The following is a 12142-nucleotide window of genomic DNA, read 5'->3' on the forward strand; positions in this document are numbered from 1 at the left end:
TTCCTCGGGCTTTAACTATACAAGATATGCCAGCAACTTTAGGACAACAATGCCATGCAAATTAGTCCAATGTTGGATATCAAGCTTGAAAGTGCAAGGTTATGCTTCTTATGTCATCTTTGGCAAAGAAGATTTTGGTAATGGAGGTCAGAGGAACAATTGCAATGCACCCATGCATGTCATGGACCCAAGGATAGCAAGAGGGGAAACTACACTAGTTCAAGATCAAAGTAAAGGACAAAGTTGCAAGAAGAAGGAAGAGCCTAGGGCCATTTCTATATTAGCACAAGGTGAATCTTCAAATTCAGCTACCCATACACAGCCTCGCAAGGAAGGAAATCAATATAAGAAAATGAAGCCACCTCCTTTTTATATCTCTTTAGTCATAGAAGATAAAGTAGTTCATAATTACATGATAGGCTCTGGTGATTACACCTCAGTCATGCCTAGGAGGATAGTTGATCAGCTAGGCATAAGATATGAGCCTGTGACTAATGGGATTATTCAGTTGGATGATTGTTCTTGTAGGACTATAGGAGTATTCAAAGGATTAGAGGTGACTCTACATGCATGTCCTAGCTACTCTATGTTGTAGGATATAACTGTTATAGATCTCCCTGCACATTCTGTCATTTTCTTATCCAGAGATTTCACTACTAAGATTAGTGGTGGATGTATTGCTACTGATTGGTCCCATATCTTTTTTAAAGATAGGAATGGCACAAATACTTTCACCACGGAAAAAACATTCAATGTCAAGCATGTGGAGCCTTACATGGTTGACCCTTCAAATATGAATTGCACTATCTTTGATAGGGAGGAGGGTCACTATAATCTTATTAGACATGAAGAGGAGGTTGAGTCAGGGGTCTATGTTATGCATGAGTTGAATGTTGTCATCCCAAACCTGACATAGGAAGAAAATGTGGAGGTTCCACCCAAGTCATCACTAGTTGAGTGTTTTGAGCATCAAGAACAAACAGAGCAACTAGATGATTAGTGGTTTTATCAAGGGTTTAATGTAGACATTTTTGTCTTTAAGGACACTAAAGGAGGTTCTAGTTATCAGGATGATAGGTATGAGTATAAAGATGAGCCACCTTTTGCATTTGGTCCTGGTGGGGTATGGTATTATAGTCAGCCACTTAATGGTGGAGGGATGATGTTTGAACATGTCAAACATTCCAAGGTTAGAAAGAAAGGGAGTTATTTCAACAAGCTAGTCAATGTCTTTGTTTTACTTATTCTCTCTATTGTTCATGTATGTATAGTTAGAGTAGTTTGTTTTCTATTTTTCCTACTTTCCATGAAGTACCGAGCACAGGTTGTCTCTCTGTGAGATAGCCAAATTTTGAAGTTTTGAGTCTTGTAGAGGTTGCAGAGGCAGGATTTTTAGAGTGTTACTATTGTAGAGGTAGGGTTTCATAATACAAAGGATCCACATTTTTAATGACTCCATAGCCCAATGGATGTTGAAGGTCACTAGTCATATACTTAGCGGGCTAGCATCCCCTTTGAGTTGCCAAAATTGTTGGCCAAAATTGCCTCCTCGCCAAATAGTTAAATTCAAATGCCACAACCCACCCAATGGTCACATCCCACCTTTAATATTAAAATATTTAATGGAAAATATGAAATAAATAAAATAAGAACTTTATTATATTTCTTTATTTTCCTAAGTTATTCCCTATCCCCGCAACTTACTCTACTGTTAGATCTTGCATAGATCTATGGGTGAACCCACAATAATGGGTTCCACTTTAGTGGGACGAACAAAAATGAAAAAAATTGCAAAATGGGAAATTGAGTTTACCATATGTTCGCACGAACTTTTTTTTTAATCATGTTTGTGCGAACATATTTTGTATGTTCGCCCGAACATACGTGATAAATATGTTCACACAAACATGATAAGTATGTTCGCACGAACATATGTTCACGTGAACATATTTTATATGTTTGCCTGAACATAATGTTCGTGTGAACATACAAAATTACATTTTTTTGGGCCCTTTTTTCTTTTAATTTTTTTTTTTCTCTTTTGACACCCATAATTGCAGATAAATGATCTCCTACTATAAAATTAAAAAATGCCAAAATGTGCTGCTCGGAGCAAGCTTTCTAATGACTATAATTGTAATACATATTTTAATCATTAAGGCTTTCAAATATGAGTTTAACTCATCATAGGTTCATTACCAATTGAACATCAACTAACTTCGACACCTCGAGAAAATTAGTAAATTAGGTCAAATTTTTTTTAAAAAATATGTAGGAACTAGCTTATTGAGATACCTTTCTATTAAAGAAAAAAAAGGTTTTTGATAAATTGACTTCAAATTATCTTTTTCAAATGGAACCTATGTCTGAATTACAATTCGTGTCACTTCAAAACTTCATAAACTATACAAGATTCAACCAAAATGAATCAAACCAAATGCATCCTCTGGATATTGATGTTACGAATCTAACACTGAAAGAATTACTTCATTATCGTTTTTAGAAAAAAAGTTATGTGTGTCAAACAAACTATCACTCTTTTAAAATATTGAATTTTACTATGTACCACTTTTTGAAGGAGATGAAAAAATTAACATAAATAATTTTTTTTTAGATTAAAAAATATGGTTACAAAGTAGGAACGGAGTACTCAAAATCATTAGTTCATGTCATCTTGAAATTATTTATAGTTTTTGAGATATAGTGACTTGAACATGATGTTTGTTGCAAAAATATTGATTTCAGTGTCAAAATTGGTCAAAAAGTGGAACCCATTATTGTGGGATCACCCCTATAGCAGTTGCTATCCTGTATTCTAAACATGTCTAATCTTTATACAATGTGGGGAAGCGACACGTTGACGCGTGGCTAGGTGGGTCCTTTCTCAACCATGTTTTCATTGTGGGCCACAAGATGGAAAGTTGTCAGGTCAAGTTGGCATACAATAGAGCCCTCATTGGCTGAAGTACTAATGCAGGTAACAAGGTGATCACATTTTCCCTAGGCTGTCATGATCCACGATCATCACTTTTTCGTATTATGAAGATGCAAGGTTTTTAAGGAATGTAGGGAAGTGAGAGGTTGCCACGTGTACATGTGGGTTCATTCTTCCACATGGGCTACCAGGGTTGAAAAGGAATGTTAGGTAGTTGCCAGGTGGATGATTTGCTAGTTTCTTTATGTTGATTTGCGAAGAGGGTCTATGTGTTTAGTGAGGTGGATTTTGAGTGTTTTGTGGGCCAAGAAATATCTATGGGAAGCACAATAATTTTACGATCTCTCAGGATCATCAATCATTTGGTGATTGATGAATGTCACTTTCTTGCATTTTGAAACTACTCAATCTTTAGACAATGTGGGGAAGCAACATTAGGACACATTTCCTTGCAGGCCTGGGTGGTAAGAAGTGATAACATTTATGATGTCATTCATGGTTAAATTCACAATTTTATGAGGCAAGCAATTAGTAAAGCTAAAAAGGTGGTCAACACTTGAAGACTTTGCAGGGTGGCAAAAAGAAATAAAACCATTGGTCCACATGGCTCTTTCTGGGTGGTTGACCTATTTGACTGCTAACTCCTGCTGATTTGTCGAGCTAGGAATGGAAGGAAGAGGGTTTTTCTGCATAATCTGATCTCTATGATCAATCTCAACCACTCCCAAATGAATGCATGGTTAGCAACAATGCAAAGACATGCTAGTTGCCTCCTAATTATCCATTTGAGGGATTTTTTGTATTAATGGCATTAATGGCATTGTTTAATGGAGTTATTTCAACAAGCCAGTCAACATCTTTTCTTGACTTATTCTCTCTATTGTTCATGTATGTATAGTTAGAGTAGTTTGTTTTCTATTTTTCCTACTTTCCAAGAAGTACTGAGCACAGGTTGTCTCTCTGTGAGATAGCCAAATTTTGAAGTTTTGAGTCTTGCAAAGGTTTTAGAGGCAGGATTTTTAGAGTGTTACTATTGTAGAGGTAGGGTTTCATAATACAAAGAATCCACATTTTTTATGACTCAATAGCCCAATGGATGTTGAAGGTCACTAGTCATATACTTAGCAGGCTAGTATCCCCTCTAAGTTGCCAAAATTGTTGGGCAAAATTGCCTCCCCACCAAATAGCTAAATTCAAATGCCACAACCCACCCAATGGTCACATCCCACCTTTAATATTAAAATATTTAATGGAAAATATGAAATAAGAACTTTATTATATTTCTTTATTTTCCTAAGTTATTTCCTATCCCCACAACTTTCTCTACTATTAGATCTTGCACATATCTATAGCAGTTGCTATCCCATATTCTAAACATGTTCAATCTTTATACAATGTGGGGAAGTGACATGTTGACATGTGGCTAGGTGGGTCCTTTCTCAATCATGTTTTCATTGTAGGCCACACGATGGAAAGTTGTTAGGTCAAGTTGGCATATGATAAAGCCCTTACTGGCTGAAGTACTGATGCAGGTAACAAGCTGATCACATTTTCCCTAGGCCATCTGATCTTGCATGATCTACAATCATCACTTTTTTGCATTATGAAGATGCAAGGTTTTTAAGAATGTAGGGAAGTGAGAGGTTGCCACATGTACATGTGGGTCCATTCTTCTGTGTGGGCTACAAGGGTTGAAAAGGAATGTTAGGTAGTTGCTTGGTGGATGATTTGCTAGTTTCTTTATCTTGATTCATGAAGAGGGTCTACGTATTTAGTGAGGTGGATTTTGAGTGTTTTGTGGGCCTAGAAATATCTATGGGAAGCACAATAGTTTTACGATCTCTTATGATTGTTGATCATTTGGTGATCGACAAATGTCATTTTCTCACATTTTGAAACTACTCAGTCTTTAGACAATGTGGGGAAGTGACATGAGGACACATTTCCTTCCGGGCCCAGGTGGTAAGAAGCAATAACATTTATGATGACATTCATGGTTAAGTTTTTTTTCCCCACTTTTCACCATATACAAATTTAGCAAAGTGGAAAATGCACTAATGTCATGTTTTGTCAAAGTCTAGTCAATAGATCTTTCCTCTTTAGATGCCGAGTTTCTCCATCGAGTTTTCATCTTTTCCCTTTCTCCCGTGTCACATATAGCCCAGGTGGGTATTTCTTGATTTTCGTGAGCCTTAAAGGGTAGTTTAGAACAATACTCGATGGGGATTCTCGAATTGTGCTTCATCAATTGATTTTCTTGCAGCTTGTTTGATCTAGAAATAGAGAAATTGAATTGGCAGAAAAATAGGTTTCGACTTCTTCTTAGTAGGGTTTTCGCACCCCAAAGGTGAAATTTCGCAAAGACTGGCAAATGCTATTGGCGAGCTTTATTGAAGTAAGGTGAATCATGTTATGAAAAGATCATTCAAATGATGTTATGATTTTATAGCGAGAATCATTTTGAAGTCCGAAAAATGATCGGAATAATGATTGGTAGAAAATTAGGAAAGAGCTTCTCCGTGGCGGGACTCCAAAGTCAGAAGTCAATTTTCCAAAGTGGTGTATGTAAAAGAATTAAGAGAGCCATGGGTCCCACCTCTCACTTGCGAAGTCGGTTTCATGTTTTTTGGAGGCTTAAAATAAAGTGAATAGGGCAGAAGAAGTAAAACAATGGGCCTGGGCGAAAAATAAAGTTTCTTCTTATCCATAATGGGTTTTCGCACATAGAAGGTGAAACTCTGCAGCAAACCATAAATGCTATCTGTAGGCTGAAACAAGGAAAGCTAATCCTTATTATGGTCAAATCATTTAGAATTATCATGTTTTCAAAGAAAAAATTACTCAAAACTTATTAAGATGATTAGGATAAGCATCGTCAGAAAACTCAAAAGTAGCTGCTCCTCTGGCGGACTTTGACCCAAGAGGTAAATTTTTCGCAAAATCCTAAATAGAAAGGTAAAGTTACTAGCGGGCCCCATTTTTCACTCACGAAGCGTCTTTAATGTTTCTCGAAGGTTGTTAATAAAGTGCTTAAGGTAGAAAGGTAAAAGCGGAAGCTTAAGAGGAAAATCAGAAATCTGCTTCTCCGCTGTGAGTTTTCTACCCTCAAAGGTCATTTTTCGCATTTGAAGGAAAATCATTCCTGCAAGGATGGTAAGTATGTGAATTGATTGAAGATTATTTTGGGCAAGTAAATCGAAGCAAATCAGTGAATTGATAAGGCTTTTGCAAGCAAAATTAACTTAAGCGGATTTTGCCCTAGGAAGGTCTCCGTTCTTAGTTTATCGAAAGATAGGTGAAAATGGAAAGTAAACCAGTAATTAATGAGAGTTATTGTTGAGACAACAAAAATAGTGAAAAGACAAAGATAAATCTGTTAGAACCTTTACATCCACCAATCCAACAGATTTACCCTTAATTTCGCTCGTGTGGCGCAATTTATGAAATTCAACAAGCAAATCTAGGGTTCTTTTATAAAGAGGGAAGCAACAAATTTTTTGAACTACCATTTTACTGTTATACTGTTGTATTGGATAGTGCTTTCAAGTAATTTTCAAAGTTATAGAGTTGCTTCTTGTATCATTTGCAATTGTTTGAATTTTTGCTATCATACATCAAGTAAAATGGCAACAAGAATCACGAGTTTTGATGGAGTTAAGTTAGCATGGTCGACTATCAAAGATACTTCACTCCATTTTTATGATATGCAATATTTTCAAAGGAGATTAAGAGCAGAGCCATTTCATCCCATAATAGAGAAACTTCGGGGAAGTGGATTAGTGGAAGCAGCTGGGTTCCCTATAGCAGTACAAGCCCCGGAGTTGATTTTGGAATGCATCAATCATTATAACCCGGATACAAAGCAGATTCTATTGTCTGACCAAACAGTGTTGATTTCAATTGATCGTCAAGCAGTAGTGATTTGCTTATGAATTCTAGAATGAGAGGAGTTCTCTGATTTAACGATGAGTGGAGCCATGTCTGAGTACTCTTTGAAGAAGATGGTTTGGAGGAGGGAGATCATGTAGTCTTGGTTTCAAAAGCCAGGGGAGCTAAGAGTAAAGTCCCTAAAACTCTTTTTAGCACAGACCTCAAACCAGAAGTTGTTGACATTTTGGTTCTGTTGCATCGACTCAAAGGTGAGGTAGAAGCTTTTAATTTTGTAGAGCAATACTTCTTTTTGGTGCAAGTTATTTGTTGATACACACAGTATATTGAATGGGCATATGAGGTCAATGAGCATCTTTCTAGGGCTCTCAGTATAGCCAAGTTTTATAATTCATTTTATATGTCCTCTTTCTTGATATACATGTTGGCTTCTCTTCAATTATGGTCAGGACTCCCTAGAATTGAGAATTTTCTTGATAATGTAAAAAGTTATGAGTTTTATCCATGCTTGCAATTACAGAATAGTTATGTAGAATACATCTGGGTAAATGATGCATTCACCATGAGGATTTGCAGGGAGCTCCAAGGGTGTCTAGAGCGGAGATTCAGTCTAGAAGTGATGGCGACCATTGATCAATTTGGAAATTATTTCATTCGGTTCTCATCATTTTCTAATTTGTGTCTTGCAGCGTTTGATGGTTTTCCAATGAAGCTGCCCAGGTATCTAGATGATATGATCGTGCTCCTGGAGATAGTGAGGCAAGCAATCCAAGTGAACGTGTTGAGCACCAGCTTGAGGAAAATTGAGTATGAATTCCCTATAAAAGTTGGAGCATATAGTTGTGAAACCAAGTCAGATGCAAAGAATATACTCAAAGCATTTGAGAGTAAATACAAATTGGAAGAGTATGAAGCAGTAAGGCCCTTATTTGATCCTAATGGATATGCCAGAGATGTGCTCCAAATTGGAAGCATAATCAAACATGTGACAACCATGGAGGATTATTGGGCAGATTGTAAAAATGAACTGGAGAGTTGAGATCGTGCCTTTGCAAGATTTACAATTGATAAGGTAAAGACATATGGTATAAATTTAGATGTGGAGGGCTTGGAAGATGATGGTCAAAATATGTACAGTAATGCATATTTGACTAAGTTGAGGAATACTCCCATTAGTTCCGAACCATATGTTGACATAGAAGAAAACTTCAATGTCATGATGGCAAGAATTATCAAAAGGACTGGGAAGTGGGTTGAGTGGATAGCTAAGAAAATCCAGAGCAAGAGAAAAACTACTCAAGCTTCTCCAGCTGCAGCTACTCCCAGTTCATCTCAAAGTGCCACACCCGTTGCACCTGCTCAACGCCTAGCTCAATCTGCAAGCGAAGGTGATCAACCCCTAGAGAAGAATGTTCAAATAGCCCCAACCTGTCAAGGTGGATCACTAGTAGTCATTCGAGCTCAAGCTGAAGCTAAAAAAGAAACAGAAGAACAGAAAGATGGATCTCCTGCTTTAATCTCACCTCCACATGTCACTCCAACTCTATCTCCTCATGTCACCCTTGTCTTATCCCCTCATCATAGCCCTACTCCATCTGTAAGTGCTCCTGTTCTTAAGCCCACTGGTTCTCCTATTCAAAAAGAAGAGATCAGAGATGATAAAAGTAGTACTAGCGAATCCACTAAGTCTGATGAAGTTACAAAGAAAACTCAAGAAGAGGAGAAAGCTCCAAGTTCATCTAGGATTCTTTCTCAAGATCCAAAGACTGCCTTTTCCACAACTACAGTGACAATGACTCCAGTGAAGAAGAAAATGTTCAGCATTGAATCACTTGGAATAGCCTCCAAAGTGATTAGTACAAAGTCTTAGCTCAAAGATACTTTGGAGAAGAAGAGGAAAAGAAAAGATGAAAGTTTTCCTTCAAAGGATGTTGTATCTCAAGTAGTTCACTCAGGATCTTCAATAGTAAAAGCTAAAAAGCAGAAGACCTTGTCAATATTGGGACAAGATCCAAAAATAGGGCACTTAACTATGGAGGTAGCAAAACCAAACAAGGCAGGGAGAATTGAAGATATGATGTTAGAGGACTTCACTCTACATTCAATTGATCTTGGGGAAGCTAGGCATGATACAAAAGTAGGCCTATGGAGATCAAGTAACGAGGTGATAGAAGAACAATTGGAGAACCTCAAATCATCAAAAATTAGAATGAAAGCAGAGCTTGAAGAGTTAAATAGATTTATCAGGCAACTAGTTGTTCCATTGGAAACCATTACTGGTGTACCTGCTACTGAGAACCCTATTGCAGAAGAAGTGCAAGCCTTCATCTCATAGCTCCAAAAAGGTAGACATTTTGGCCAGATCGAAAAAGAATGGATTGAGAAGCTCAGTACAAATGGAGCCGTTCTAATTGATCAAATTGGAAATGTTATCATTCAGTTAGAAATTGAGAAGGATAATATCACTTCTAATCGCAACACTTTGGCCGCAAAAAAGGCAAGCTGTGACGAATGCATTTCTCTCCTAAATATGGTCATCCAAATGAAGGAAAAAGAGGCAGTTGAAGCTAATATTTTGAAGAAGTGGACTAAGCCTTTGTTTGAATGGATTCAAAACATGCAATTCAAATAGGAGATGATTCAAGAGGCAGAGGAAGGACTCAAAGAAACAAAGGAAAGGGTGAAGAAGATCCAAGACAGAGCATTTGAGCTCATGCGAGGATTACACACTGATCCACAAAACAGTGGGCAAGGAAAGGCTCTCATTGGGGTGGAAGTAATAAAAAATAACTTCTCCACATACTTGAGTAATCTATCTAGGATGACTTCAAGCGGTCCAAACAGAGTGGTAGAGTTGCAGACACTTGGTGGATACGTACATGTGGCATCTAAAGATTTGACAAGTCAGCTGAATGCAGTAAAGGAGTTAGCTCGAGAGCATTCAAAGTGGCTCTTAAGATTCACCAATGTACATGTCACTAGTCATGAAGAAATGATCCCAATTATAGTGGCTGCCAGAACATATAGGGTGAAAATTGAAAAAGGAAAGTAATCTAACTGATTTATTTAACACTCGTTTTCTATTTTCTGATATAAATTTTGCAAATTTTGGAATTTTTTTTAATTTGACAAACTGGCATCTTGCCATTTGTCATATTCAGAAGATGAACCGATTGAAATTCCTATTGTAACAGTCATCTCTCAACCCTATATGTATGAAGTTAAATGATTAATGGAAGGTCGGTAAAATTTTGGTGTGAAGTACTATTTGTTGCAGAGACAATTGAATGGCACTTCATTTCAATCATTTTTTATTCCAGTAGGCATTGTGATTAGTTAGTATTTTCTTTCTGTGTTACAGAGAACTGAGGAAGAACAAAGCTTCATTTCCCCTATTTTACAAAACACAAATGAATGTAATAAGTATTGTTACAATTCATTTGATGAAAGGATGCTATTAGTTTCTCTTTTTCCAATTCATCAGTTGTAGTTTAGATTTGATTTTCAACTTATTTTAATTTTGTGTGAGTGGATTTATGAATTCATAAGAAATGTGGATGCGTGAATCTGCTTAAGTATTGTGAAGTATTCTTGCCTGAATTAAGTTCTAGTTAGGCTTAATTTGGTTTGCCTCTTCTGCTCTTGGGTTAAGAGCATACCCCACATTAGTCTTAGGAATAAAGCATAATTCCTTGAACATCATTCACATAGGGAGTTGTACCCCAATTCAGAGGGAAACTAGATATTCTTAGAAATGGTTTCCCAACTATTGTGTAAAGTTATTCTTCATTATAAGTTTGGGCACATAAAAAGAGGAAAAGAAGAAGAACAAATCTATTTACCAAAAGATTTTTGGCGACTCCACTGGGGAGATGAATAGTCGCTTGATCAAAAAGCCTATGTCATGAGGAAAGATAGTACTACCTCATGAAAACATAATCCTAGTGCTCCAACCTAACCTTGGTTTTCAAGATGACCAAGAGGACATAATTTCATCTCTTAACACATTTTTTTGGAGGCACGGAAGGAACACTGAACATTATCGGAATGCTAGCCAGATATTAGAGGAAGAGGAAAGAAGAGTTGAAGCTTTTGAAAGAGCTATTCAAAGAAGAGATATTCGAAGAGCAGAAAGACAATTAAGACAATAAGCTTAGAGTTAAATTAGACCTAGCATCCTGGAACAATTTAGGTTCCTTAGATGTACCAAGAAATAGGGTGGGCAAGATTCCACTTTTGGTAAATTAATAGAGCTCAATTTTCCTATCTTAGAAGTTCCAAAATGGAAAGGTGAAGGTAAAAGTTAGAGTAGACCCCCTTCCCCTATTAGAAGTCAAGATGCCATCACTTCCCATTCCACTTGTCTAGTGTTAGCACTTTACAGAGTTACTACACCTCCAATTGTTAACTTTCCACCATATACTACTAGAACAATCATGGCTGCTCCATGGGCCGTGACAATAGGGTCGTTAGCACTAAATGCTTATCATCCACTTCTAGCTGGTTCAAGGAAGAAATTCCCTAAATTCTCAACTGATGGGAAAGTCACTATAGATGAACACATTAAAGCATTCTTTGTGGCTACCCATATATTGGGGGTAGGACATGAAGATATTGCTGTAAGATTGTTTGCAGAAACCCTTATAGATAATGCAGCAAGCTAGTTTTATCATTTAGCTGATGGTTTAATAACGGATTAGGACATGATGAGAACTGAATTTCAAGCCAGATTCAAAATTGCAGAAGATGAACATGCCTTGCTAACACAGCTGACTTCAATTAAGAAGCAACCGACTATGAGCATGAGGGATTTCGTTGCCAACTTCAATAAGATTAATAGTAGAATTCCTACTGTTGATAGACCCATGCCTAGCAATTTAAAAGCTTTCTTTATTAGTGCTATGCCTCCAGATATCAATTATGATCTGAGAAGAGCACACGCTACTGATCTAGCTGACACACAAAAGAAAGCTATTGAATGTGAGGATGACTTAATTTCTGTGGGAAAATGGATACGAGAACTTCAAACTAAAGGGAGTTCTTGTAATACCACATCATCAGAAGAAATGATTCATAAGTTGTCTAATGAATTAGTTGCAATGAAAAAGAAATTACCAGGATTCAATAACTCTGATCAATGAAATTACCAAAAATCACCTGGAAGAAGCAATGAAAGTAGATTTTCGCAGCTTACAAGTTCACAACCTAGGTTGCAAATCAAAGTAGCACCAAAAAGGGAAATATGTCCATCTTTCATTAAACCACGCATCATGACAACGAAAATTGTCCAGAGACTATTCGTATCATGAAATTTCTATC

Source organism: Cupressus sempervirens, chromosome 1 (genome assembly GCF_028749045.1).
Source record: "Cupressus sempervirens isolate cs-2001-9-10 chromosome 1, ASM2874904v1, whole genome shotgun sequence".
NCBI classification, from domain to species: Eukaryota; Viridiplantae; Streptophyta; class Pinopsida; order Cupressales; family Cupressaceae; genus Cupressus; species Cupressus sempervirens.